Source organism: Mauremys reevesii, linkage group 8, assembly GCF_016161935.1.
Source record: "Mauremys reevesii isolate NIE-2019 linkage group 8, ASM1616193v1, whole genome shotgun sequence".
Classification (NCBI taxonomy): domain Eukaryota; kingdom Metazoa; phylum Chordata; order Testudines; family Geoemydidae; genus Mauremys; species Mauremys reevesii.
This window is the reverse complement of record NC_052630.1, coordinates 52,210,186-52,237,524: the sequence shown is the minus strand read 5'-3', so window position 1 is coordinate 52,237,524 and position 27,339 is coordinate 52,210,186. Positions and strand designations below refer to the sequence as shown.

The following is a 27,339-nucleotide window of genomic DNA, read 5'->3' as shown; positions in this document are numbered from 1 at the left end:
ATAGCAGCAGCTCCTCCAGCGTTTGGTGAGTCCTGCTGTGGTGGGGGATGGTGCCCGGACTCCAGGCCTTAGCCTGTGTAAGATGGCCCCCGCCGATGCCTTTTTGGGCACCTTTGAGCGGGTGGCCCTGGGAGCCGGATGGGATCGGACCACCTGGGCCCTACGGCTCGGCCCTTATCTCACCGGGGAGGCACAGGCCGCGTACATGGCCCTGACAGAGACCCAAGCCAGGGATTATGAGGCTGTAAAAGCGGCCATCTTAGATCGCCTCGGGTTGTCGGTCGAGAAGTACTGGCAGAAGCTTCGGGCAGCCCGATGGACAGGGCGTGTACGACCCCGGGCCTTTGCACAAAGACTAATGGACTGGGCAACCCGCTGGTTGAGGCCCGATGCCCACACTGTGGGCCAGATAGTGGACCAAGTGGTCCTGGAACAGTTCCTGCAGGGCCTCCCTGATGGCGTGTGGGTGTGGGTGCGGCGACATCAGCCGGCCACGCTGGAAGCGGCCGTGCAAAGGACCGAAGAGTATGCAGAGGCGGACTTCCCGGTGGGGGAGCACCGAGTCCTGTGAGGCCCAGAAGGGAGCAGGAAACCCCGGGAACACAGCGGGGGGAAACCGCCGGACCGGCGACGGGAGGAGTCCAAGGGGACCCCTAGCCGCCCGGGGCAGTTCGTGTGCTGGCGATGTGGTCAGCCGGGACACAAAAGTCGGGACTGCCCGGTGATGGAGTGCGGAGCGGCGGACTTTTGTGGATGGACTAGGACTGTGGCAGGGGAAAGGAGGCGTGGGTTGGCCACCATCCCGGTGCGGGTAGGGAGAAGGGCCCAGAGGGGTCTGGTGGACACGGCCTCCGCCCGCTCCTTTGTACAGCGGCGAGTAGTAAAGCCGCACTGGCTTATCCCTGGGGGACGGATGTGGGTTGACTGCATCCATGGGGATAGAAAATGTTGTCCCGTGGCCCAGGTACCCCTAGAAGTAGATGGGCGGTTTACCTGGAAACGGGGGGGGGGGTAATTGAAGGGTTAGCGTACCCCGTGGTCCTAGGGCAGGACTGGCACTTTCCCCTAAAGGGAAAGGCGGCCGGGGGGAAGCAACCCAGGAGGAGGAGAAAAAGAACCCTAGAAATGGAGAGCAAGGCCCCGGCGGAGGTGAACCAGGAGCAAAGGAAGGCCCCACAACCTCCGGGGGGAAGCATAAAACAGCCTAGACAACAAAGCCAGGAGAATAAGCAAGAGGGTATGTCTGAGGAGCCCAGGGAGCTCCCCGGGCAGGACCACCTGGGGGAGGGAGCCCTCGGGGATGTAGAGCGTGTTCTGCAGGGGGAGGCCCAGCAACAAAGGGACAGAGAACCTGGACCAGAGGAAGGGGGCCGACTTGGGGCAGTGGGCTCTGAGCTATCACCCCCGTTGGAAAGGGAAGGGCAGCCTCTGGCGCGGCCAGCCCAGCCCTGTGAATGGTGTGAGGACCTCTGGGTAAGCATAGACCGGTGGGGTGCCTCACCCCCAACCGAATGTGCCTTTTGCCGCTGGGGAGTGCAAACACCCCAAGGGGTTGTTACAGGGGACCCCTCAGCTGGGAAGGGGGCGCAACAACTGAATAAGATCCCGGGCCATGGAAGACGAGGCCGAGGGAGGCCGGGCCTGGCACCAGCTTAAGGGGGGAGGTATGTAGCAGGGTGCTGGTGCACAAGCACCTAATTAGCCCCTGCTCAGCCAGCCTCAATCAAAAATAGATTGGGGCTGGGGAGAAGGCTGGTGCCTGGCCTCAGGAACTGGCTGCACCTGTGGGCCTGCTCAGAGAAGAGCTATAAAGGCTGGCTGGCAGCCAGTGCAAAAGGGGGGATTGGCTAGGGAAGGGGTAGTCTCCAGAGATATGGGAGCACCCCTGTAAAGAGGAGACCAAAGCCTTGTAAACTTTGTATATAGTGTTGCTGGTGGTGGGTACTAGATATAAATAAAGACCACGGGTGCTGCAAAAAGAGAGGCCTGAAGGTGCTTTATTAAAGGAGTCCAGAGCAGCGGGAAAGGCAGGCCAGGAAAGGACCCGGTTACACTCCGCTTTGCATTTGTATTAGGTAACGGTGAATCAGGCCCCATCAGCCTCCCAAATAGCAAGCCTTTCGCTGCAGCTTTTTCTGCTGTTACCATCGTACCTACTCACCCATCCACAACCCCCACCCCCCAAGCGTCAGAGATCAAGAATGGGGCGAAGGCCGGACCCATTTCAATCAGATGAGGATGATGTTTGCATTTACGCAGCACCTCTCATCCAGGCCTCACCATGCTTTGCAGCTATTAATGCATTTGATCTTGCAACACCCCTGTAAGGTGGGTGAGATGCATTATCCCCTTTTTATGTAAGGGGATGTAGACACACACAAAGGCTTGGGCTTGCCCAGGGTCACCCAGAAAACCTGGAGTGAAGCCAGGAATAAAGTCAAGATCACCCAACCCCCAGGCCCATGCATTAGCCACAGGACCATCGCCTTCCCTCTTCAGCTGGGACAAAAACCCAGCCCTGGTGTTAACATTGCCCAAGCTTTGTTCCTTGAAGGATTAGCGGGCTACAGATAGGCTAGTGCTTAACTCAAACCAGTGTGGCTCAGGTCAGAAAGAACTACCAAACCGTGGCCTCTTGTCCTGCCCATGTCTGCTCCCTGTGTGTTCTCATCCGTACGTGCTTGGTTTATGGACAAAAGAGACTCTGTTTACGCAGATATATCAGTAAAACGTGGACTAGCAGCCTCTATGCTTTTCCACCTACCAGATCCTCCAGCAATGCAGCAGCTAGCACTCTTGTTCCAGAATCTTTCCTGCTAGGCATGCTTATCTTGCATTGCCCAACATGTGCGAGGTGCTTTGCAGACACACATCCCTGCTCCAAATACCTTGCAGTCCAGGGGGCTGTCTATACTGCAATCGCAGAGTCTGATCACAACTCAAGTAGATTAAAGGTAGCTGCAATCACAGATAAGGCTGCATACCCTAAGGGCTTGTCTACACAGGGAAACCCTAAATCATTCTCAACATAGGGGTGTGAGCATGTTTGGGGGGGGCAGTGGCCACCCTTTCTCTCTGAGTCATTGAGAGGGACGGGGGTGGGGTGGGGGGATGCCTGGAAGTTGTTTCCAGAGACAGCCAGGAGGCACAGTATGGAAAAGGTTGAGACCCATTGACAAGACAGATGAAGGCTGGAAGGTGGGGGAAGGAAGCAACATACACACAAAGGCCTGATGCTGCAATGGGCTCTGTGCAAGCAGATCTCCCCACCCAGACAGTGCCACATAGAAGTCAGTAAGGCTCCATGCCAGCACAGGGGTCTGCGCTTGTAGATCCAAAGCTATTGAGGTGATGTGGTGCCAACAGGACGTGTGCCAGAGCATATTTTGGAGGTGTCCTTCCCCTCCTTGTCTCCAGCTGTCCTGGAGCCTGTATCTTGAACTACCCATCGCTCCGTGAGCTGGGTTTCCACCTCATGGGTATTTATCTTCACAGATTCCCTCCTACATTTTCCCCCCTTGCCCATTCTCACTACCCAGTTCCACCCCACCCACTGACTCATTCCATCACAGCTCACTAGCTTTCCCTCTACCTTCTCTCTCAGAGCCTAATCCACTCCCACAGCAGCCACCTCAAAAGGACCAGGCCAAGCCATGTGGGACCGGAGTCCAGCAGCACCATGCATAAGCTGGGAATGGGAGGTCAGCCCAGGGACCCACCTGGCCCCCTCACCTGCAGCCAGGACAGGAACCCACCGGCGGCGGCTGCTGCTGCTGCCCCTCCCCTCCTTCCTCTTGTTCTAGTCAAGGCTTTCAAGGCCCATGCCCCTCTCTGAGCAAAGCCAGACTCCCCTCTCCAGTGCGCTGCTCCGATGTCAGCGGAGTGACCTTTTCAAACCTGGGGCACCTGCCTCCTTAGTGGAGGAGATGGGTCATCATAGCACTTGCCCTGCAGGTTTCCGTCCCTTTAAGAAGTCTTAGAGTGACTTTAGTGGCCGGCAATAGTTCTGGCCCTGACCAGCTTTTGTAATGTCCTGTGCGCAGATGAATGGTACCCTGGGCTGCGATCCAGGATCCCGTTGGAGGATAGGAAGATTTGGCAGTCGAGTGGGTGAGGACCACTTTCTTAGGCCCTACCCCTGCATGCCAATAATCCCACTGACCCTCCCTGTGCTCTGGGGTGTAGCCCTGGACAGGCCTGGCAGCAGAGACCCCAGAAGTGCTGGGCCCTGTGTGACTACACCTCTGGGCATGTAGCTAGGTCCAGGCCTGTGCTGTTAACGCCATAGCCTGTGTGCAAATGCCTCCACTCCAACAGTGCTCTCAATGCATCTCACTTCTGAGCTACAGCCTCCAGCCGTTCCAGGCTCAGGCCTTTCGTGAACAGGCTGGATTAGTCCATGCAGCCCTAGATACAGATGGGATTTGCTCACAAGCAAGACCAGCCCTGCACCAGCAGGGCCCTGCCAACCCCCTTTGCTCAGAAGGGAGGAGTGGAAAGAGGATGGTGACCAGCCATTCGGTGATGGCTCCTCCCCGCACCCATGGCGCTGAATCCAGCCAAGCTATGAACATGCCACGAGCAGAAGGCAATAATCCCGCACATTTTGGGCAACGCTCCTAGGCAGGCTTGGCAAGTCGTGCCTGTTGGCTGAAGCCAAGTGCAATTGCTACTTACACCCCCATTTAATTTGAGAAATGCACCATTCAGACAGCTCTGCTGCACTCCACAGCTGCTACAATAAAGGAAACATCACACAAAGGCGGCATAAGAGCAGCCAGGAGCAAGGGGCATTAACCAGCAATACTTGGGCCACAGCAGCTGGTTAGAGTGACCAGATGAGAGACATGAAATATTGTGACATGGGGGAGGGGAGCGGGGGGGTTCGCTGGTGGAGCAAAAGAAGAGCCGCTGGAGCATAGAAAAAAGTTGGTGGGGGCTGAGCACTCAGTGGCAGCTCTCTGCCCCACCCCACACCAGCTCACCTCTGGCTCCCCTGAGCAGACTGCCGTGTCCTGCTTCTCCCCCTCCCTCCCAGCACTTGCGCCGCCATACAGCTGATTCGCGCAAGCCTGAGAGGGAGGGGGGAGAAGCAGGAGGAATGCGGCGTGCTTGGGGAAGAGGCGGGGCCAGGGCAGGGATTTGGGGAGGGATCCAATGGGGCAGGGAGGGGGCGGAGACAGGGCAGGGCCAGGGCTGAGTTGGGGGCATGAGCCTCCTCCTCCGCCTGTGCACCGGAGTGCAAAATATCGGGACAATTCGTGTCCTGACCGAACATCAGTCGGAACACGGGACAAACAAGAAAATATCGGGACAGTCCTGATAAAATCAGGACGTCTGGTCACCCTACAGCTGGTTGCAAGGCATGGGGGGAGGGATAGCTCAGTGGTTTGAGCATTGGCCTGCTAAACCCAGGGTTGTGAGTTCAATCCTTGAGGGGGCCACTTAGGGATCTGGGGCAAAAATCAGTACTTGGTCCTGCTAGTGAAGGCAGGGGGCTGGACTTGATGACCTTTCAAGGTCCCTTCCAGTTCTAGGAGATTGGTATATCTCCTATTATAAAAAAAAGGCAGTGGCGCTTGGGCATCCTTTTGAGGAGGAAGTGATGCCAAAGGAACTGAGCAGGTGGGGGTGGTCCTAGAAATTGAGTAGTATTGGCGTAGTGGTTTAGAGACACCCCCCCCTAAACTGGAGATCAGGCTCCACTGTGCTAAGAACTGTACATGCACATAGTAAGAGAGTCCCCTGCCCTCAACAGCTTGCAAACAAAAGAGATAAACGATGTCAGATCCCCACTTGGAAAACCAAGGCGGAGAGAAGCAAAAGGCCAGATTCCCCAAGAGATCCTCCAGGTGCATACAAATCTGCCCCAAGTATCACAGTAGCAGCTGCTGGGTTCTGAACACTTGAAATTCTGGCCCCATAGGACGTCCCAAGGTCACACGCGCAGTCTGTGGGAGAGCCAGAAACTGAACCCAGAGCTTCTGAGTCCCAGTCTAGTGCCAAACCACTAGGCCATCTCTCCTCTCAGGAGTAACAATGAGAGCAGGGGCGGCAGTTGTATGGGCCCATGGTGCCCAGGCTCCAGCAAATTCAGTGCCAGAGGGGGCCTGCTCCACCAATGGTCGGGGCTGGGTCTCTCCTCCGGCCCCACCTGCTGCCCCCGCACACCTCCCCCAGCATCCCTGCCTGCCCTGGGCAATGGGTGGCTGCCCCCTGCAGCTCTGCACTACACTCCTTCGCCGGCCGCTGCCAGCTACAAGGGAGCGTCACCAGGGGCAGGCTGAGGCGGCTGCTGCACCTGCGGAGGGAGGAGGCGCATGGCAGCCCCCTCTCCTCCCAACAGTCGACTCCGAGTGGGGCTTATCCTGGCTGGACCTCCTGAGCAGCAGCCGGGGGGTGGGGTGGGGAGGCTTGGGTGAGTGTCATGCTGGGAAGGCCAGGGTCCCCCAGAGATTGCTGCTGTTGGCGAGGAGAGTGCTCTCTGCCCCCACCATCCAAGCCCTGGGGCAGCCTGCCTGCTGTACCCCAAACCCCCTCCCAGAACCCTCCCCCACTCCCTCCTGCACCCCAACCCCCATCCCAGCCCAGAGCCCACACGCAGCACCCAAACTCCCTCCCAGAGCCCGCACCCCTCCCACACCCAAACTTTCTTCCAGAGCCTGCACCCCAAACCCCGTCCTGCACCCAAACTCCCTCACAGAGCCATAGGCAGGTGTGGGGGGGGGCGGAGGGGGACTTGGACCCGTTCTGGGCACCACCAAAAATCATACAAACCTGCTGCCCCTGAATGAGGGGTCAGTTTTCCAATTCCTCAGTACAGACTAGAGCCCCCGTCTTTATTCATGCTAGCCTCCCATTGATTTAAACCAGACTGGGGACAGCGGAGGTCAAGCCTGTTGTCTGTTTTCAGCTCACGTATTTTCCTTCGTTGCAGATTGTCGCTAATAAGAATATTAAATAAGCTCAAGTCGACGTCACCCAACCCCCTCCATTCCTGCACTGGTGAACTCCACCCCAGCACATGTACCGCAGTTCCAGGCTCACTCGCTGATGCATTTGCTAATTCAATGAAATGTCTGCCTGCTAAATTAGCCCAGTCGCTGTCTTTCCAGAATCGTCTAACTGGCCTAATTGGGGGGGAAAAACAGCATCGGGGCTGCCTTTTCAAAACAGATTACAGAGGCAAACAACAGGACACGGACAGCACCTCGCTGATCCAGCGGTGCTTAGACCGTGATGAGGTCATCTCTGGGCTGAGACTACAGGGAGGTTACTGGGTCTGCCGACCCAGCTGCTAAGAAAGAATTAGCCTGAGTTGGAGCATGGAGTTGGTGAGTTAATGCACTCATGCAAGTAGAAGCTGGACCCTCGTTTTGGCTGGAGAAAGATGAAAGGGCTGCTCATGAAGGTAAGGAGTTCATGCTACTGGCTAGGTGCACACACACAAGCCTGGGCAAGCTTTACAACCAAATATTCCCGCCCTGCTGCTACTGCAGTCCTGGAGCTGCCCTGCTTATCGGCCCATGGCAATAGTTGTGCAATACATCCATTGCAGGCTAGGCTGAGATCCCTCAAACTCATTGCATTTTTGACCTCATGCACATTTGACAATATGGGCCAAACTCATTCCTGGGGTAACTCCATGGATTAATTTGGTCTTCTGTGTCTAGAAATGAAAGATGAGCTCATTAATCCAAGAAATCAGAGCCAGTCAGTCCACCTCCCTTACAATGAAGAGTTGCCTTATCACAGAAAAAGGCATTAATAACTAGGGAAGTGGCAATAAGCTACTTAAAAAAAATTCCACCAACCTTTATTGCTGCCATATCACACTGCAAACTCATGCCCAATTTGTTGTTCACTTCCACCTCTAGAGCCAGAATTGTCAAGGCCACTCAGCATGTTGGAAACTGATCTCCTTTGAAATCCTGGCCTTTGGTGTCACATGGGAGCTGCAGGGTGCTGAGCACTTTGGAAAATCGGATCTCCTGAGCTCTTCTGAAAGTTGGACCATCATCTCTTTCAGTATCGCAGATTGGCAGGTTTACCCCTCCCACTGAGGGCATGTGTTTCCAATTATTTTCCCATGATACATCAGCCTGCACTTTTCCAAGCCAAATCTGTTTCAATTATTTTTGGTCTGCAATCCTTCTACGTTCCTTTTCACCATTTCCCTCTCCTCAGTGGTATCTGCAGCTCCTTCCAACTGAAGACCATCTGTTAATTAGCATGCCTTGGTCCCTGATCTACCAATTTCAGGCCAATCTGCCTATTTTAATAGATTTTTAGAAAGGATGCAACGCACACACACTAGCAGTGCCAGTAAAATATTGCTTCATTTCAAGTTTTAGTCATAGCATTTCAGCAATATGAAAAGGCAAAGCAATTTCTGGAAATGTATTTTGCCTCTATCACTTAGAATTTATTATAAACACACACCCAGCTGGCATTTTAAGGCTTTTTTTTTTTGGGTGCAGAATCAATCTTTGATTTTTATTGAGGACAAGTTTTTAGTTGCATGCAATCATGTTTTTTGTGAACAACAGTTTACTCTCTATAGAGATTTTAAGGATCTTACACCATTGAGGTTTCCAATACCGTGTCTAGCCCTTTGGTTAACTAGGATTTTTTGTTCTATGACAGCATTGGGTGTTGCTGTGTTTGGGTAACCTGAGGAGCCCATGAGCCTGCTTGTAAACAAGACTAAAGAGGAAATACCTAGAAAAAGCTCTTGAATTTAGAAAAGATAAAATCGGGATAGTTGTCTTTGAACTGAGCTTCTCAGCCCAGCTAGTGCATCTCAGTCATTTCACCCGTGAGTGCACAAGGCCAATCTGCTCTCTAGGGGCCCAATCCTGCAATCGGAGCTGCTCACATGGACCTCTGGGGGATGAGGTCAGCACACTGGGAGTTCAGGCTGTGTGCGCACATGGCCCAGTAATACACAAGACATTTAGAAAACATAATATAGCAACATTTAAAACATTACAAAGACAGCGGAGATTCTAGGACAAATAGCTAAATTCATCTCTGCTATTGTCTACAGAGACATTGCAGACCTTGATGGATTTGGGGCAAGTTATTCCAAGATATGCAAACAGTGGATTTCCATGTATTTTCCTCATTTGTATTTTGAGAATTGTCTGACTGATCTCTGGCTGATTTTGCCTAGCATCCCATCATTTTATGTTTTGTGATGGGGTTGAGTGAGGTTGGTTGGTAGAGGACAAGATGCTGTTTATTTTGGTCTTGTTTCAAGGGTGCCCAGAGCTTTGTCTAGACACCTCTTTTTGCGGGGACATAAATCCAAATAAATAAGGAATATCTGGGGTCCGAGACACTGCTGTGTTACTCCAGATTTCACCAGGGTAACCACTGAAGTCAATAGATTTATACCGGGGTAAAAACCAGACTACTACAATAGTGACTCAGGGCCTGTACTGGGAGCTTGGTTCTGTACAACTCTCACTAGATGAGACCCCTTCCATGCTGTAATCATTACACAATTGCTTAACTGAGACTGGTTAAACATAAGACAGCCTACAAAAAAATAGGAAGTATGGGCCAGGTTTCAACAGAGCTCCCCCAACTTACATCAGCTGAGGATCTGAATCTTTATCTTCCGATCGGATCCAATAACTCTACTCCACAATAAAGCTGATTGGTGCATGTCCCAGCTTCACTTTATTCTCTTCCCCAGCTTGTCCTCTCAAGTCCACCTGTCCTCCCCCCAAAGCTCTTGCAGCATGACCAAGAGACAGGGAACAGATGATGGCCTCCAGCCGAGAATCTCAGCTGCCAGATTTCAGGAGGCTTGCATTAGTCCAGCCAACCAGATACTGAAAGCTTTGCTAGAGCTCATGGAAGGTAATTCAGAGAATCAGGCTTCTGCACGTGCTTGGTACAGGCTGGGATACAGGAGAATGTTCAGAAGCACTTGTAGTTTTTTGTCAAGATAGCAGAACTCAAGGCTAAGTTCTAGCTGTGATCTGCATGGGCTTACAACATGACATGGTCCACTAAGCATCCTCTCCCCTCCAGCTCTCAGCACACGCTCTCATTGCCACTCCTTTCCCTCCCAGCCATGCATTGTAGCATGAGGAAATTCATCAGCCCCCCTGCTCTTGAACTTCCCTCCTCAACATTTTTTGATCCTCTCACTGACCTTCACTACCCCTCAGGGGCTAGTTCCTTCTGCAGCTCCTGGCTCTTGAGCAGGGGATTGTGCATACATAGCTGTGCACCTAGAGCTCGACCCTGCAAGCAGAAAAGCATCTTCAAACCCCACTGAAGGTAATGGTCACTGAGGACACTTTGCACTGTGCTTGCAGTATCAGGCCACTAAATAGTATCCAGCCCTACTCATCCCAGTATGGAGAATCATTACCACAGGCATTGAGTGCTCAGGGGCATGATCTGCACAAGACTAGGCTGGACACATTAAAAAAGAAAAAACACGCATGCTCGTTAGCTACTGTAATAGCCCTCTGCAAAATATTTCCCCTATGCTTTTAGTTACATGAGAGAAGCCACTTGACACTTACAAAAACTGGGGGAGGCAAGGCCATTAGAAAACCCAAAATCAATAATATGTTGATCCCAGTGACTTCTTCCAGACATATCAACAGCAAATAATGGAACAGATCCTCCTCACTAAATCAACGGAATTGCGCTGCTGTACCAGCCCACGATTCGGCCCAATATGTCTGATTAGAAATGGATAATCAGCCCCACCCCCACAAAAATTAGCCCAACTCCTATGAACAATTCAGTGTGATCTGTGGTAAAATGTGGAATACCAGCCAGTCTCATGTTAGATCCTTGGTGGATTTTATCGTTTTCTTACTAAGCTTACACCATGCCCTCTAAGCAGTACCATATCCCAGATCAGTACTCCAGTCCTCTCTGATCATGCAATGAGGTCTTGCTACTGGCTGTAATTTACTATAGATAATGAGAAAGGCGGCCCACTATTTTGAAACATAAATCCTGCTCACACGAGTGCAGATCCAGAGTGATTCTACTGACTGTGGAGTTATTCCCTTGACTTTATACCAGTGGGACTGAGATCAGAAGCTGGACTCAGGTGTTTGGCAGGGCAGACCATCAGCAATACTCTGGCCTGCTGACGTGATTTTATATGGAAAAAAAAAATCACAGAAGCAGCATGGAAAAACTTTGTTCTCATATTCCAGCAGGGTATGAACAAGGCCAAGATAGGCTTTTCCAAGAAAAGTGAAGTTTGTAACACTTCATTCTTTGTGGCCGTTGTGTGCTATGGCCCCCTTAGATTTCACAAACTAAGCAGGGTTGGCCTAGGTCAGTACCTGGATGGGAGAGCTACCAGAAACACTGGGCATTCTACCTTAGTACCATCCAAGGTGTGGCAAGGACAATTGCGCTGCTGAAGGTCATGTCTTTTATATCAGATATAAGCTGAAGGACTAGCAAACTGTGGTCCTCAAAAATCCCAACACTTCATAACAGTTTGTCCAACAAACCCTGCAGCGTCCTGGATTCATCCCAACTCATACATTTGCATTCCGCCTACCTGCACTAAACTCTCGCTACAGCGAACAAGTTACTATTCACCTCCTGCCGCAAACTGTTAGGTAATGCTGTTGTATGCAGTCACATTCCCTCCCAGAAGTGACTGTATTTCAGCAATGGATAAAACAGGATGTGCCCAGTGAAGTGCTACCGAGTGCTGGGGAACACAGTCTGGAAAGTCCAGAAAACAAACAACTATTTGCCTGTATAGTACCTGCCTGGAGATCATTAACAAGGGCTATGTGATGAGATCTAGTGGTCTGAGCAAGTGACTGGGTCGTAGGAACTCCTGCATTATAAATCACAGCTCTCAGACCAATTCACTGATCTTGGGCGAGTGACATTAGTCACTCTGCATCAGTTCCTATGTCACAAAATGGCTATCCCTCCCATGGTAATTAAGGTTATTAAAAGACTTTGAGGCAGGTGCATGACAAATCTGTCGCCACCCTAGCAGGTTGACATTTGCCATGGTGCTGCACCCCACAACCTAGAACTTCAGGATGGTAATGGGAACAGGACTCTGATTCTCCCGCACAAGAGTCCCAGGCCCCTACAGCTTGAGCTAAATGAGAATCTCCATTAAACTGTCAGCAGGGGCTATGACACAGGGGAGGAGTTCAGAGTCCATCCAGCTGAGGGCACTACTACTCCTGCTAGAATTGCAACATGTTTCTAATTGACATTAACTTCGTGTTTCTAATCAACTCCCTCTCCTCATCCTCGTAGGGTTACTGGAAGCCAAGCTGAGCAAGTGACTGACTCTCTCTTACCCTCTTCTTTTGCTTATAACAGAGTGCAGAGCTGGCTCATTGGGCCTTCTCAGAAGGCTTGAGCAATAGACTGTGTCATTGTTAAAGGGCCCTACCATGGTTTTACTGCCAAGCACAGCTGACCTCCCCTGACAGCCATCTCATGTGTTTGTTCTTGCCTTCAGGAGTGCTGCCCCCCAGCATGGATCACTGCTGTCAGTGAACAGAAATGACATTCTGCAGAGGCCCACACAGGCTTGCTGGTTATCAGCTGAGAGTCATGGCATTTAGATGATCTGGTGGTTTCCTCTGCCCTTAGTCTGACCTCCTGGATACCATCAACACCACACAGCTCCCCACAGTAAACCCAACAACAAAACGAGACTGAAGTATTACAGCCCACAGGAAACTAGACTGTTATGTGCCACACGCAGAGAACAGGAGAGACCGAGGTGCATCTCAAGGCCCCTGCTATGGCAGCTTCATGATCCATAGCCCTTCTAGGGCTCTTTTCATCAGAAGAGCTCAAAGTGCTTTATTAAAAGAGGAGGAAAGCATTGTAATCTTCAGATGGGGAAACTGAGGCAGAAAGCAGGGAGATGACTCGGTCAACCAGCCTGTCCCTCACGTCCCAGTCTGGTGCTCTGGCCCCAAGACAAAGTAGTTGAGACGTGAGTCCTAATTCATCCTTTAAAAAAAATACTTCCAAAAAGTCAGGTACAAACAAGGTAGTGAGTGTGAGCCCCACAGCTGGAACTGCAGCCGGGCAGGGGGAGGGGAACTAAACTTGAATTGTCCCTTTAAGTGACAGAGCCCAGTGGTCTGTTATTTTTTAGCTTTCAGCTCCAAGCACATTCAGCATCTCAGGGGGTCTTGTTAGGATAGGACCATGCCAGGCCCAGGAACTGCTCAAGGCCCAGGAACTCTTGGCCTCAGTGGCAGCCCTATGGCATTCCACCGGCTACTTATGTGCATAGAAAACCAAAATTCAGTTTTGACTTTGCCACCTTCCCATTTCATTGAGTGCCACCCTCCTCCTGTGTTACAAGGCAAGGACACTAGCAGTTCCTAATCTATCTCCTCTGCCCATTTGCTGTTTTGTACACTTGTATCACATCATCCCCTCTTATTCACCTCTTTAAGATAAACCATTCCACTCGTCTCAGTGTCACGGTTTCACCATGTCCTGGGTCAGTCGTCAGTCACACCCAGGAACCCCAGTCACAGGCCAGAACCCCAGTGTGCGTCACACTGCAGAAAACAGAACTAAAGGACGGTTGCTGCTTGAAGGAGTTTAGAGTCTAAGTTGCTGTCTCCTGAACCCTCCCCGCCCATATCAGCAACATCCTTTGAGATGGGGTGACCAGAACTGAGCCTGGCATTCCAGACTACGGTGGCCCACCGATCTATACAGAAGTGTTATACCATTTTCCATATCCTCCTCCCTTCCATTCCTCCAGGCAGCCTCACATTTGGTTCAGCCTCTGCTTGTTTGAACAACTGGCCCTGAAGGAACTTAAGTGTTGATAACTAAACCCATATCCTAGCACGGGCAGCTGGGCTCCACTTCTGCTTCAGAAGGCTAGTGAGATAGGACTCAAACCCCCTTCCCCCTGCTCACGTTTTACAACATGCTAGGTGCTGTCCAAGTTATTGTCGTAAGACATCCCGGCCATTCAATCTATAGTCCTCCCTTGTAGATATCAACCATCTCCAGCTGGCCTTCAGTGTAGCTATTACAAGGTAAAGTTCTACTGGAAGAGTGTCAGGGGAAGACACCAGATTCCCAGTGACAGCTATCCACACCTGTTTTCCTCTCCATCAGGAGGAATGTTTTCTGCTGGGCTGAGCACACCTGACACTCATCACGATCTGGGGCTGTCACGATCAGGGAGCACCACGAAAGTACCAACCACAGCAGGAGCTAATGGAACATCCTGGGAGCAGGTGCAGAACTGGCGGTCAAGAGGCTGCTTTATGTAACCATGCTGCCGTAAGAATGCCAGAGCGATACAAGGAGGGATCCATATGACGGGGAGTGGGAGGCAGATCTCACATGCAAGCCTTTCAGGTATGGTGACAAGCAGACACTACTGAATTTGTGTAGAGATGGGGCAGCATCTGCCCAAGTCCTGCTGTCATGGCCAGCGCTGCTATCAGATGAGTGCCTTAGGGTTACATATCAGTGGGCTCCTGGCACGGCAGAGCACACTGGCTGCAGACAGGGTAGGAGTTAGCAGAAAGGGCTTTGGCTGCATCATACCAGGCAGGGCCTGAATATGAGAGCAGCTAGCAGGTGGGTGTTTTTCTTTCAATCACATGGTACAGTCCCCTTCTTGGGATGACTTCCCTTCCCCATCCAGAGGCAGACAGGGCACTGCTGTGAAGAAGCTCACAACCACAAGAGCCTTACCTGCAATCTGCAGCTGCTAACACTTCACGCCAGCACCTGGTATAGGGATGATTAGTGCTTGAGCTCTGCCTGACTGTGGCAAGGCAGCGCTATGGGGAGTCTACCACCCTAGCAGCCCTGGCTAGCACTCACTGAAAGCTTACTAACCCCAGAGCTCCAGCCAGCATTGGTGGAGCTTGCGGGACTGGAGCTATTGTAGAAGCAGAGGATGCAGTTTTCGGAGAGCTCCTGGAGGAGGAGTCCAAGCCACCACTGTTATAAGGAAATTCATGCTAGAAGGTGTAATTGAGTCCTCACCTCTACAGCATCGAATCACAAGTCCATGCCTCAGTTTCCTCTCTGCCTGGTGGTGGTTTGCAGTCTCCCCCAGTGCGGGGGTGATTTGGGTTCAGCCCTCCAACCAGGGGTGAAAGTAACCGAAAGGACTTACCGCTACGCCGGAGTCCTGAGCGGGGGCGTGACCTCAACCGGAACAGGAGTTTAAAGGCACTGGGGCTCTGGCTGTGGCTGGGAGCCCCAGGACCTTTAAATCACCCCAGAGCTCCCAGCTGCAGAGGCAGCTGGGAGCCCTGGCACTCGGGGGTGAAATAAAGGGCCCAGGGGCTCCAGACGCCACAGATCTCCAGGCCTTTAAAATCCCTGCCCAAGTCCTGCTGCCGGAACTCCGGTGATGATTTAAAGGACCCAGGGCTCCCCACAGCAGCCAGAGCCCCGGGCCCTTTACATTCCTGCCCAAGCCCGGCAGCTGGGCTCTGGTGGTAATTTAAATGGCCAGAGGCTCCGGCCACTGTGAGGAGCCCTGGGCCCTTTAAAGCACCCCGCAGCGGCTGGACCCCTTGGCCCTTTAAATCACCACCCAGGAAGCCGGTCCAGTCTGGCACAGCGTACCAGCTCTTGCCGGTAGGCCGGACCGGACCAGCTTACTTTCACCTCTGCCTCCAACCAAACCTCTCAAGGGGTCTTCCTCCTTCCAGGGAATCAGCAGAGTCCAAGTCAGACAGTCATCCTCCAGCCTCTCTCAGCTTAACAGCACAGGGCTGCCCTCCTCAGAGTGCACCGTTCTTCTGCCATCTCCTGACTACAGACTTCTAGTTACCTCATTGACACAGGGGTCTAACTTCTCAGGAATCTGACCCCCATAAGCTTCACTAATCATCACCCACTCTCTACAGGTTCAATTAAGAGCCCTTCTGCCCTCACCCGGCCAGAGCTCCTTACCCTGACACAGCAGGTGCGAAGAGGAGAGTCCTTCCTCTCTTCGTGGAAGCCCCCAGCCTCAAGTCCCAAGCAAGGGCTAGTAACATCACTGGACCACTAGCCCCTACCACTGCTCTACTATCTTCCACCTTTGTTTCTTGCTTGGCCCCTCCCTGGCCTCAGGGGAGGCTTTTTCCCATTGTTCCCTTTCCAGGCTCAGTGCTTCACTAGCTCTCTTATCAGAGAGCTCCTCTCTATACCCTTTCACCACCTCAACTCCTTCCCCACGCTGAGTAACAGGGCTTATATACAGCCTATCAGTCACATGGGCCCTCTCCTGGTCACACCTTTAGAGACTACTCTTCCCAGCTATCCCTCTCGGGAAACTACATCTCCCAGAGTTCCTCTCCCTTAAAGTGCCAAGACCCAATAAAAGGCAGGCTGGTGGTACATGCTCTTAATGGAGCCAGACGTTCTTGTTACAGAAGGCTTAGCTGGCACTAGCAGGACACAGGTGTGAAACAAAGAGAAGTGATGCTATAGCTGACATGCTGAATGAATAATTTGCATTGAATAATTTATTCAATACATCCAGTCTCCTTTTTTGCTCCCGAAATCCCCATCAGTAGATCACGCTTCCCTCAAATATAGTCTATTCATAATTTTCCTATGTATTTTTATGCAAATGCTTTACACTCTGGATTGCTTACAAATGATACACTGCAGTTATGCTTCAATTGTAAACCTTTTTGGGACAGGGACTGTCTATTTCACTGTGTGACTGGGGCCTCTGCGACTAAGATAATACAAAATCATCATAATCACTCAACAGAGGATCGTCACTATTTAAGCTGTGATTGGTTAGAAGAGTCACACAGCACTGTTTTCTATTCCTGGATTGGAGGAGCCAACAACAATCGGGTGCAAATACTTGCAACATGTAAAAGGAAAGCTTGGGTTTTTTTTACTAACACTTGTGAATACAACATTGAAATGGACTTTTCATGGCCTTCAGGCTGGTAAAACATTCTTGTTAAAAAGTGCATGGAAACCTAACACAAAAGGAGTGTGCTATATTGACAGCTTTGGACCAATATTCCTGGATTCATTTTGTTCCACCGCTATTTCTTCCCGCCTGCTGTAGTTAGAGAAGGCAGGTTACACCCAGGAAAGGCAGAGCATGGGTAACAATGATTAAGAGAGAGATGATTTTGGCATCAAAACTGAAGTAGTGTTGCATCCGAGAATTATGGAAAACTCCTCTGCTGAGCCCAGCAGCTGCAACTGTTCAACACTCAAACCGGAGAAGATCTCATGCTGGTCTTTGCCGCTGCCTTTCAGAACACAGTGAACACCTGCCAGCTGCCTCCGTCCAGCCCCCACCTCTCTGCCCCAACTGCCACCAGCTTCTCATAGATGCTACTCCTCCTTCCAGCTGTCAGGGAGAGGAATCTATATAAACAGAGGGCATGCATGGCTAGAAACTTGCTTCCACACCCTCCCCTCATCCTCCTCAATTAAACACAGGGGCTGCTCTAGGCACCAGCAAAACAAGCTGGTGCCTAGGGTGGCAAAATCTAGGGGGCGGCAAAAGGCTGGGGCCCCAGCTCATCCTGCCGAGGAGCGGCCCGTCCCCTGCAGCCGGGGGAGGTCCACCGGAGCCCCGGGACGACTGGACCTGCCGCAGGCATGACTGCGGAGGGGGCACTCGTCCCGCGGCTCAGCTGGACCTCCCGCAGGCATGACTGCGGCAGCTCAAGCGGAGTCGCCGGACCCGCGAACCGTCCGCAGCCGCGGGAGGTCCAGCCGAGCCACGCGGGACCAGCGGTCCCTCTGCAGTCATGCCCGCGGGAGGTCCGCTGCTCCCGTGGCTCCGGGGCGCCTCCCGCGCATGACTGCTTGGGGCGGCCAAAAAGGTAGAGCCGCCCCTGATTAAACACACTTTGCGTTGATCATGCTGAACTGGAGGATCTGTGCTGGAAGGTGCTGGGAGACTTTCCTTGGGCAGAAGATTTGACGTAGCCCTCACTGAGCATAGAGAGCTGCCAGACAGCATCCAGACATCCTGAGTCCAGCGTCTGGCAGGATATTTATCACTTACCCTGCTTAACTTAATCTCTATAGCTGTATGGCTCCCTGCCTTCATAGCTCTTACCTGCCTGCCCTTTGTATCGACCTCTCTCTCTCCAGCTCTTCGTCCATCTCTATCCTTCCCTCTTCTCTCAATCTCATTATCTTTTTACACCTTGCTCCCTTTCATCTCCCCAGTCTCTCCTGTCTGTCTGATTCGGTGATCTCACTAGGTCATGCAAGCAGCCTGGCCTTAAGGGAACACTGTGACTCCTCCCACCACAAGTGACATTTTCATCTGAAAAATGTCGATGCTGTTGTTACAAGTGGACCCCGTGATTGCTGGCATGGGACAACATTACAGAAAAACAACAGCATTCCTCAGTTGGTTTGTCCAATGTCCAGCCTATTGTGAATAGGCCGGGTAACTGTTCTGCGGGGGGAGGTCAGCTGGATTGCCCTCCCACCCTGCTCTGAGGGCAGAGCCCCCACTCTTCCCCTCAGGCCCTGCAACAGAAGATTTACCGGTAAGGGCAGCACCAAAGCTGAAACTGACGAGGCAGAGGCAGGAGTGTAGAGAGCGAGAAAGGGGAGCTAAGACTGTTTGAGGGGTTGCTGCGCTGAGGACCCTGCTGAACACAGCAGATCAGCCGACAAACCCTCACACAAACCCTGCTGTCTGCTGAAGGTTTAGTCTGCAGTGTTTATCCAGGGCTTGTGGTCTGAGGTTTCCAGGACGAGCACTATGACTTCTGGTCCAGGACAACACCAGACCTGCCAACTGGTGCTACAACTACCATCCAAATGGTACGTAGGGACAGGCAGTCGGGGGCTGTAGCTGGTAGCCTAGGGCGATGCTCAGACTGCCGCAAGCCAGACTGTTCCAGGCCATCTCTCGACTTGATCAGGATTGTGCAGCTTTTGCTGCCAGAGTAACAAAAGGCCAGGTCTCTGAGTGAAAGGAAGGGAAGGGGATGGTGCAGCATTACTTGCAGATCTGAACACGCAGCGCAAGGAATGCATCTGGGCCCCAGCAACTGAGCTCACGCAGGCATCGCCTCTGAACTAGCACAACGCCGCCTCGTCAATATTTGATGCTCTCCTCTGTCTTCCTCGCAGAGAGCGCTGCTGGTTTCATTCTGGCAGGCAGCAGGTAGAGGGCAGGGAGTTAGTTAAAGGTAGGAGAGGCAGAAGGAAGGAAAAGGCAGAGAAGAAGAAAAGGCATGAATAAGTGATGGCCTGTCCCAAGAGAGGATTTGGGGCAGGGAGCCAAAGCTCGGAGCTGGCCGCGGAAGCGGTGGTGCGGAAGGACCTGACGTGACAGATACAAATGTGTACTACACTCTCCGGAGATGTGGGGGAATGAGGAGTGCACGGATTCTCAGAGGAGGTGTTGCCTCTGCCAGGGGGGATTATTGCCTGTGCTTGCTCAGAAAGATGCTCAAAACTATTGCCTCTTTTATACAAACCTCATTTGCTGAGGGTCAGCGGCACAGGCTGTGCTGCCCCCCATGGCTAGCAAAGCTCTCCTTAAAGGGCCAGCAGTGTGATCCTTTTCTTTAAAGCCCAAAAATCACCCTCTCTCTCTCCATTGCATTTATTATTTGTGAGACAGCAGCACTTAGAGAGTCTGACCTGGAGCAGCGCCTCACTGTGCTAGGGGCTGTCTATATACATAGTACAAGATAGCCCCTGCCCTGAAGAGCTTACAGTCTACAGAGACAAGCCAGACAGAGGCAGTATGGACATGGTTATCCCCCATTTCACAGCTGGGGAACAGAGGCACTGTGGGGACGTCTACACAGCAGCTGGGAGTGAGCCTTCCAGCCTGGGTAGACACTAATGAGGCTGGAGTCAGCATGCTAAAGAGAGCAGTGTGGATGTTGCGGCTCCAGCAGAAATGGATTAGGCACCTGAGCTCAAATCTGGGGGTAGGTTTGAGAGTCCAAGCTGCCTCCACCCTGCTATTTTTAACAGGTTAGCTTGAGCTCAGTTAGCACCAGTCTGCCCACTGGGCCAGGCTCAGGCCCGGCTGCAGTGTAGCTATACCCAGAGCAACTGTGACTTGCCCAAGATCATAAAGGGAAGCCTTGGCAGAGCTAGGAATTGAACCTTAATCGCGGCTGAATCTTCGACAAATGCCTTGACCACAAGGCTCTCCTTTCTTCTGCAGGCAGAGGGACAAAAAGCTAGTGCGGAACAGTGAAGTGCCACTTCCATGGCATGGCCTCTCCCTTCCACACCATCACCGAAGCCCCTTCCTGAGGGCAGGGCTGGGGTATGGCTGCTGCCAGTGGCATCAGGCACGCTTCTGCCCACTGCTACTCCCATCAGTGTGAACTCTTCCACTAGGGTTCCCCCTCCACTAAGTGAACTCTTCCCCAGAGGAATGGCTCCTGGGAAGGAGGTAACTGTAAAGCCATATGGCCAAAAGGCAGGAGAAACCAGCAAGGAATTCCTGGACCCCAGCTTACCTCCGCCCCCCCCCCGCCCCCCCCCACTTGCTCCTGTGGGAGGGGCTAGAAGTCTAAAGTTACATAAAAGTTTAGAAAGCTCACATGAGAAGGCAGCTCATCAGAATCCAGTGACTAATGGGTTAAAAGGCTCCAGTCCAGAGCTGCTCCAACACCACTTTTCATAAAAACCCCTAGGCCATTTTCATTGCCCAGCCTTCAGAAGGGCCCAGCTTCTCCTTTCTTTGTTTCAAAAATGTGACCCATTTTGTCCCTGCTAGTTGAGGTAACTGTCTGGAGATGTAGTAGCGAATGTACACAGTGCAGAAACACGTACAGAGCGTAGAACATGAGCAGCTACGCTCCAACACCAGACTCACACCTAAATAAATATAACAACATATTTACACACTGGTGTAACCGGAGGATGATTATTTGTATTACCATAACATCGAAGAGCTGTAGTCAAGGTCCCCATAGTGCAAGGTACTGTACAAAACACAGAATAAGAGCCAGCCCCTTCCCCAAAAAGCTACCAGTCTAACTACCGCACACTTTGCAAAACTCAAGCCACACCATAAGCTACACAAGGCAGAGGCTGTGTGCTTATAAGAGTTTGTTCCACATCTAGCACAAGGGGGCCCTGATCCCAGCTCCTAGCAGTTACTATAATATTAGTGATCATTTAATTTTGGGTGAGCCCCCCTTTCCTTATCACCCTGCATTGAGTCATGTCACGGCTAACCAGGGACCTGATTCTGATCCCCCTTACACCAGTGTAAGTTAATTGGCTTCAATAGAGTGACATTTAAAGCCTGAGCCTGTACCACTGGAGTCAATGGGACTTTGGTGTGTGCAGGATCCAGCCCTTACACCAGTGTAGGCAAAATCCGAGCCAGGCTCTTTATTTGCTCTGTAAAGAGCCATGCTATGGTGCATACACGCATGTTCCAGCGAGTCAGGGGGAACAGACTATAATAGTAAACAAGAACCAGAAGGGAAGAACTAGGCAATAAGCAACAAAACAGATTGGGGAATTCTGAAGACTTATGGCCAGACTCCCAGTGGTTGTAAATCAGTGAGACTCCAGTGGAGGAATGCTATTTCCATGAGCTGTGTTGCAGCCCACTACTACTTCTTGCTCCATCTGGCCTTTATTTGAAAGGCGCAAAGAAATTCAACAGCCCCTCAGGTCTAATCAGCCCCTATCGGCTCAGGAGCTCAACTAGAGCAAGAGAAAGCGTCACTGTGAAAACATGAACGCAACTCTTGAAACTTGGCCCTGCCCCATCCCCACCCCCACCATTCACTGGGTGGATCCTGGCTTTACCTTGTGACCTCAGTCAGAAGACAGGAAGAAAAGGAAAGTTGAAAACCCTCAAGGCTGTCAGTCCCCCATCCGATTGGCATATGATCAAGGTCACCCATCATCCAGTTGGGGCTCTCCAACAGTTCTATTTTCTGCAATGCTGCCAGCTTGTTCTGTGAATCCTGTTTCTGCCGAGCCCCAGGAAAGGTTCTGTAATTGGTTTGGGTTTCTGTTTAGCCCTTGAGAGCTTTCACATTATCATTGCTCTACAAAAGCAATGATAATGGTGATTTTCTTTTTTTTTTTTCCCCTTTTTCTCCCCCACTTCCCCCGCCCCAATTCTCAAAACTCAGATTGGAACTAGCTGGAAGTAAAAACCTTTTAGAAACAGCAGATCTGAGGACTAGGTACTGAAAGGTGGCATCTCAGCTACCTTGTCACACTTGGCCATGGCAAAGTGACCTGATTTCTAATCACAGGGGCCGAGCCTTCTTTCAGCTGGGAAATGGCCAAATTCCCACGATTTGAGTGGGGTTGGAATTCTGATTGTAAGTCCACTGGATCCAGGGTTGCTTTTCCATTCTATGTCTATCCAGGGTCTCACACTGGGGCCTCAGGCAGTACAACGATCAGGAAAAGGAATGAGTAGTGTAGGCCCAGTAAATGAGTTCCTGCTGACATGGTAGATCCCTAGAACACATCTTGTCCTGGCCAGCCTCACCAGCGAGCAGCGGAGAGGGAAGATGGATGCAAAGAAGGAAGGTCTTTTAAAAAAAATCAATCTTTCACTGTGCACTGTATTGCTTCTGCAATTTGCAGATAGGAATTCCCATGAGACCAGCAGAATCCATTTGTTCATAAAAACACACTACACATGGCAAAAATAACAGTTGGCACTCACCCAGCACCTTTCATACAGAGATCTCCAAACACTTTACAGACGTTAATTAATTAAGACTCACTGCTCCCCTGTGAGGTAGGTATTAGCTCCCTTTTATGGATGGGGAAGCTACAGCACAAAGAAGTTAAGTGACTTGTCCAAAATATGTCAGTGGCAGATCGAAGAATAAAAGCTATTAATCCTGCTTCCCATTCTCTTGCTTAAACACCAGCTAACGCATCTCGCTCCTACTCTATGTCCAATGGACTAAACCCTGCAGACTTTATTCATTCCTTATTCAGGCAAAACTACTGTTAATTTCAGTAGAAATTTTGCTTGAGGCAGGAGTGCTGGATTTGACCAAAAACAGATTTTCCCTTATATGGATTTCAGCCAATTATTGCTCTGGAAATTCAATCTGCACCCTCTTGTGAGGATCCGTATGGATGCACTCCTGGGCTACCCCATCAGTCCTGCACTGACAGGTCACCCCTCAAATATTCATTTTCTGCTCCCAAATAATTCCCCTAAACTCCACCCATAATTCCCACAAGCCTCACTATCTGTGGGCAGGCTGAGAAGATACCGATGCAGAACTTCCAAAGCCTCAAGAGGCAAGAAAAATATTGTTCCCTCCTATATACATATTTTTTTAAACCTTCTCTTACTTGACTGTATAATCCTTGCAGATTTTGCTTTGGTTTCTCTGTCTGACAGAAATGCTATGAAGGGTGCCTATCCAAAGCCTGGAGAGAACTTAAACATACATGGACCGAGTGGAGATAGGAGAGGTATTCATGGCCTAAAGGGGAAACTGCTCAGTAAAGGGCTTTTGAGATTATCACGCAGGCCAACTTCCCTTCAGCATTTGATCACTGCCAGAAGCCATTTATTGCCTTGTATTCCCTTCTGCCACAAACAGGATCCCTCAAAGAAACCGAGTACCTCTTACAGTTATAAATTGATACTGGGCATTATGAAGGCAAATGGCTGTACAGGCAGCCCAAAAAGGGGCACAGCTCAGACAACGGAAACTGAGCAGCGGCGAAAGAGGAGATGGAGCAGAGAGGTGGTCCAGTGGTGGTCCATCAAGGGCCTGCCTGCACGCATTGAAATAAATGGCAAAGCTTCTCCCTGATTTCAGTAGTGCAGCATCATGTCCTCACTGAAGGATACACAGGGCCAGCCTGGCGCCCCCAGTTCCACTCCCGTGGTGCTGCCTGAGGAGAAGCAGCCAGAGCTCCCCAGCTGGAGAGTTCACTGACCCAGAGGCTCCTCCAACGGGTGTAGAACCAGCATCGCCAGCTTCTCTGCCACCCACCCTGCAGGCCCTGTCATAGCTGGGAAAGGGTGAGAATGACCCTGCTTATTCACTGCTCCCACATCCTTCACTTCCCTCTCCCAACCAGTAGTTGGGGATAGCCCCCAAGAACTATGTCTGCATATAGCCCGCAGAACAGCGTAGGAACCCAACTACCTCTGCTCAGATCTGACTGGTGGAATACACAGCATGGAGGATCGGGGAGTGGCATAATACATTGACTACAGCAGCAGATCAGGGCCCCATTGTGCTAGGCACTGAACTTACACATAGCAAGAGACAGACCCTGCCTGAGCAGCAGAGTCCTGTAGCACCTTATAGACTAACAGACATATTGGAGCATGAGCTTTCGAGGGTGAATACCCACTTCGTCGGATGCATGTCAGAAATGAAGCTCAGCAGTTTGTCTTTGAAGTCTGGTCCTGAAGTTTTTTTGCTGCAGGATGGCTACCTTTAAAACCCTGCCTGAAACACTTAGTATCTACACTGCTAAGTCAGATAAAGGGTAACAGAGGAAAGAGGCCCAGAAACTCACTCGAGGTCACACCGAGCCACAAATAGAACCTTGGTCCTATCTCCTCACAGCCAAACCACACCCCTACCTACTGTCTCCCCCATTAACAAGAGCCCACAGAAATGGGAGAGGTCTAATAAGACCCAACAAGGTGCTAGGCACTTTACAGGCTTGGTCCTGCCCTGAAGACTGCACAGTTTATGGGCACATAGATTATATTGTCCCACAAGTTTATAACAATTGGGACCATCTCATAGACTAGGGATGGATGGCAACCCTGTAACCTGCCTCTGCCCCTTTGTTCTGCATTTGGCTCCAAATGCTCCTTCTTATTCTCTAGGTCTCAGGCTTGACACTAAGCCAGCGAGAGGCAGGGCCGGCTCCAAGGTTTTTGCCACCCCAACTGGCAATAAATAAATAAATAAATAAAAAGAAGCCACGATCGCAATCAGCGGCTGCTTCACCGCGCCACTTTCTTCTTCAGTGGCCGGTCCTTCCCTCTGAGAGGGACCCGCCACCAAATTGCCGCCGAAGAGCCCGACATGCCGCCCCTTCCCCTGGGCTGCCCCAAGCACCTGCTTGCTGAGCTGGTGCCGGCCCTGGCAAGAGGCATGGTCTTCCCTGGACCTTAACATCCAGTAGGTCAATTGCTAACTAACTCCTGTCAGCAGAAAGGCCAGGGGCCCAGGACACAAGCCCACAGCTCTCCTGTGAACCTATAGGATGCTTAGAGGCCTCTTTGCTATGATGTATTCAAGTTGGTGGGGCTTGATGAGATTCACTCCAGGGTACTTAAGAAAGTAGCTGAAGCAATTTCGGAACAGTTAGCAATTATCTTTGAGAACTCATGGTGGACAGATGAGGTCCCAGAGGACTAGAGAAGGGCAAACATAAAACCTTTAAAAGGAGGAACGAAGAGGAACTGGAGAATTATAGACCAATCAGACTGACTTTGACACCTGGAAAGATACTGGAACAAATTATTAAACAATCAATTTGAAAAACGCCTAGAGGGTAATAAGTAATAGTCAACATGGATTTTTCAAGAACAAATCAAGCCAAACCAACCTAATTTCCTTCTTTGACAGGGTTATTGGCCCAGTGGATAGCAGAGGGAAGCAGTAGACATGATATATCTGACTTTAGTCAGGTTTTTGGCACAGTCCCCACATAACAGTCTCATAAGTAAACTAGAGAAATGTGATCTAGATGAAATTACTAAAAGGTCGGTGCACAATTGGTTGGAAAACCGTACTCAAGGAAATCACTGTCAAACCGAGGGAACCTAGTGGAGTGCCACAGGGGGTTGACTTGGGTCCAGAATCATTCGACATTTTCATTAATGACTTGGATGATGGCCTGAACAATACACTGATAAAATGTCTGGATGACACCAAGCTGGAAGGGGTTGCTAGCATTTTGGAGGACATGATTAGAATTCAAAAAGACTGTGATGAATTGGTCTGAAATCAACAAGATGAAATTCAGCAAAGAGAAGTACAACGTCTGACACTTAGGAAGGAAAAATCCAATACATAAACTACAACGTGTGGAATAACTGGCAAGCTGGAAGTACTGATGAAAAGGACCTGGGAGTTACAGTGGATCACAAGCTGAATATGAGTCAACAATATCATGCTGCTGCAAAAGAGTTTATATCATTCTGGGATGCGTTAACAGGAATGTTGTATGTAAGGCACAGGAGGTGATTGTTCTGCTCTACTTGGCACTGGTGAGGCCTCAGCTGGAGTACTGCACCCAGTTCTGGAGGCCACACTTTAAGAAAGATGTGGAGAGGAGCAACAAAAATGATAAAAGATTTAGACACATGAACTGTGAGAAAAGGTTAAAAAACTGGGCACGTTTAGGCTTGAGAAAAGAAGACCAAAAGGGGGACCTGATAATAGTCTTCAAATAAGTAAAAGGTTGTTTTAAAGAAGATGCTGACCAGCTGTTCTCCATGTCCACCGAGGGTAGGACAAGAAGTAATGGGCTTATTCTGCAGCAAGGGAAATTGAGGTAGATATTAGGATAAACCCTAACTATAAGGATAGGTAAACACTGGAACTGGTGACCTAGGGAGGTTGTGGTGTTCCCATTGGAGGTTTTTAAGAACAGATTGGACAAACACCTGTCAGTGATGGTCTAGGTATACTTGGTCCTGCTTCACTGTGGGTGTATGGAGGAGGGAGGGGGACTGGACTGGACTGACCTCTCAAGGTCCCTTCCAGCCCTACATTTCTAGGATTCCACAATGTCACTGTCAATTCTGCTCTTAGCACTTGTCTTATAAGGTCAGGGTTCTCCTTCCAGGGCATGGTTGGGGTGCACTGATGGGGTAGGGTAGAGAGATTCAGCAGTGAGTGGAACCAGTGAATTAATTGTGATGCACTAGCAGACCATTGCATAAACAACTGCATTTAAAACAAAGATTAATGTAAAAAGTTTTGTAATTGCTGCGCTTCCAAAATGGCACCCAAGTTATGGCTCCAATTACTCTGTCATTGCGGAGAGGGGAGAGAAAACATTTAGAGGCCTGATTTTAATTCTGAAAGGCTTATAAACCATAATAAGAATCCTGGGCCAGATCCCCAGCTGATGTAAACCAGCATAGCACCATTGACTTCCAAAGAGTTACACTAGCCGAGGATCCATTCCCCTTTAGAGTTGAATGGCACTGGCCCACTGAACCCAAGCATTTCCACCGCGTGCAGGACAGGAACAAGGCTAAGTATCTGGAAGAGCTACCCACTCGCACTGGTGCATGCACAGACACTCTAGTCACACACACACACACATATCCAGACACTCAGTCATGTACACACACACACGACCCCCTGTTCTCATACGCTCGTACGAGCACTTCCAGGCAGACAC

The 27,339-nt window shown here is 50.8% G+C and overlaps 1 protein-coding gene across 6 annotated transcripts in view; it reads right to left on the bottom strand.

The window, feature by feature from the left end:
- The window catches only part of FAM163A (family with sequence similarity 163 member A), an 84,151-nt gene that overhangs the window by 29,786 nt on the left and 27,026 nt on the right, over positions 1–27,339 (bottom strand). The window contains exon 1 of one of the 6 annotated variants that reach the window (XM_039483318.1): positions 15,937–15,955. The exons of 4 other annotated variants lie outside the window; for them this stretch is intronic. The gene's annotated coding sequence lies outside the window, so the exon portion shown is untranslated. Of the gene's footprint in view, positions 1–7,814; positions 7,956–15,936; positions 15,956–27,339 lie in introns of those variants that run through there. One more of the 6 variants, XM_039483314.1, reaches the window with a different exon arrangement.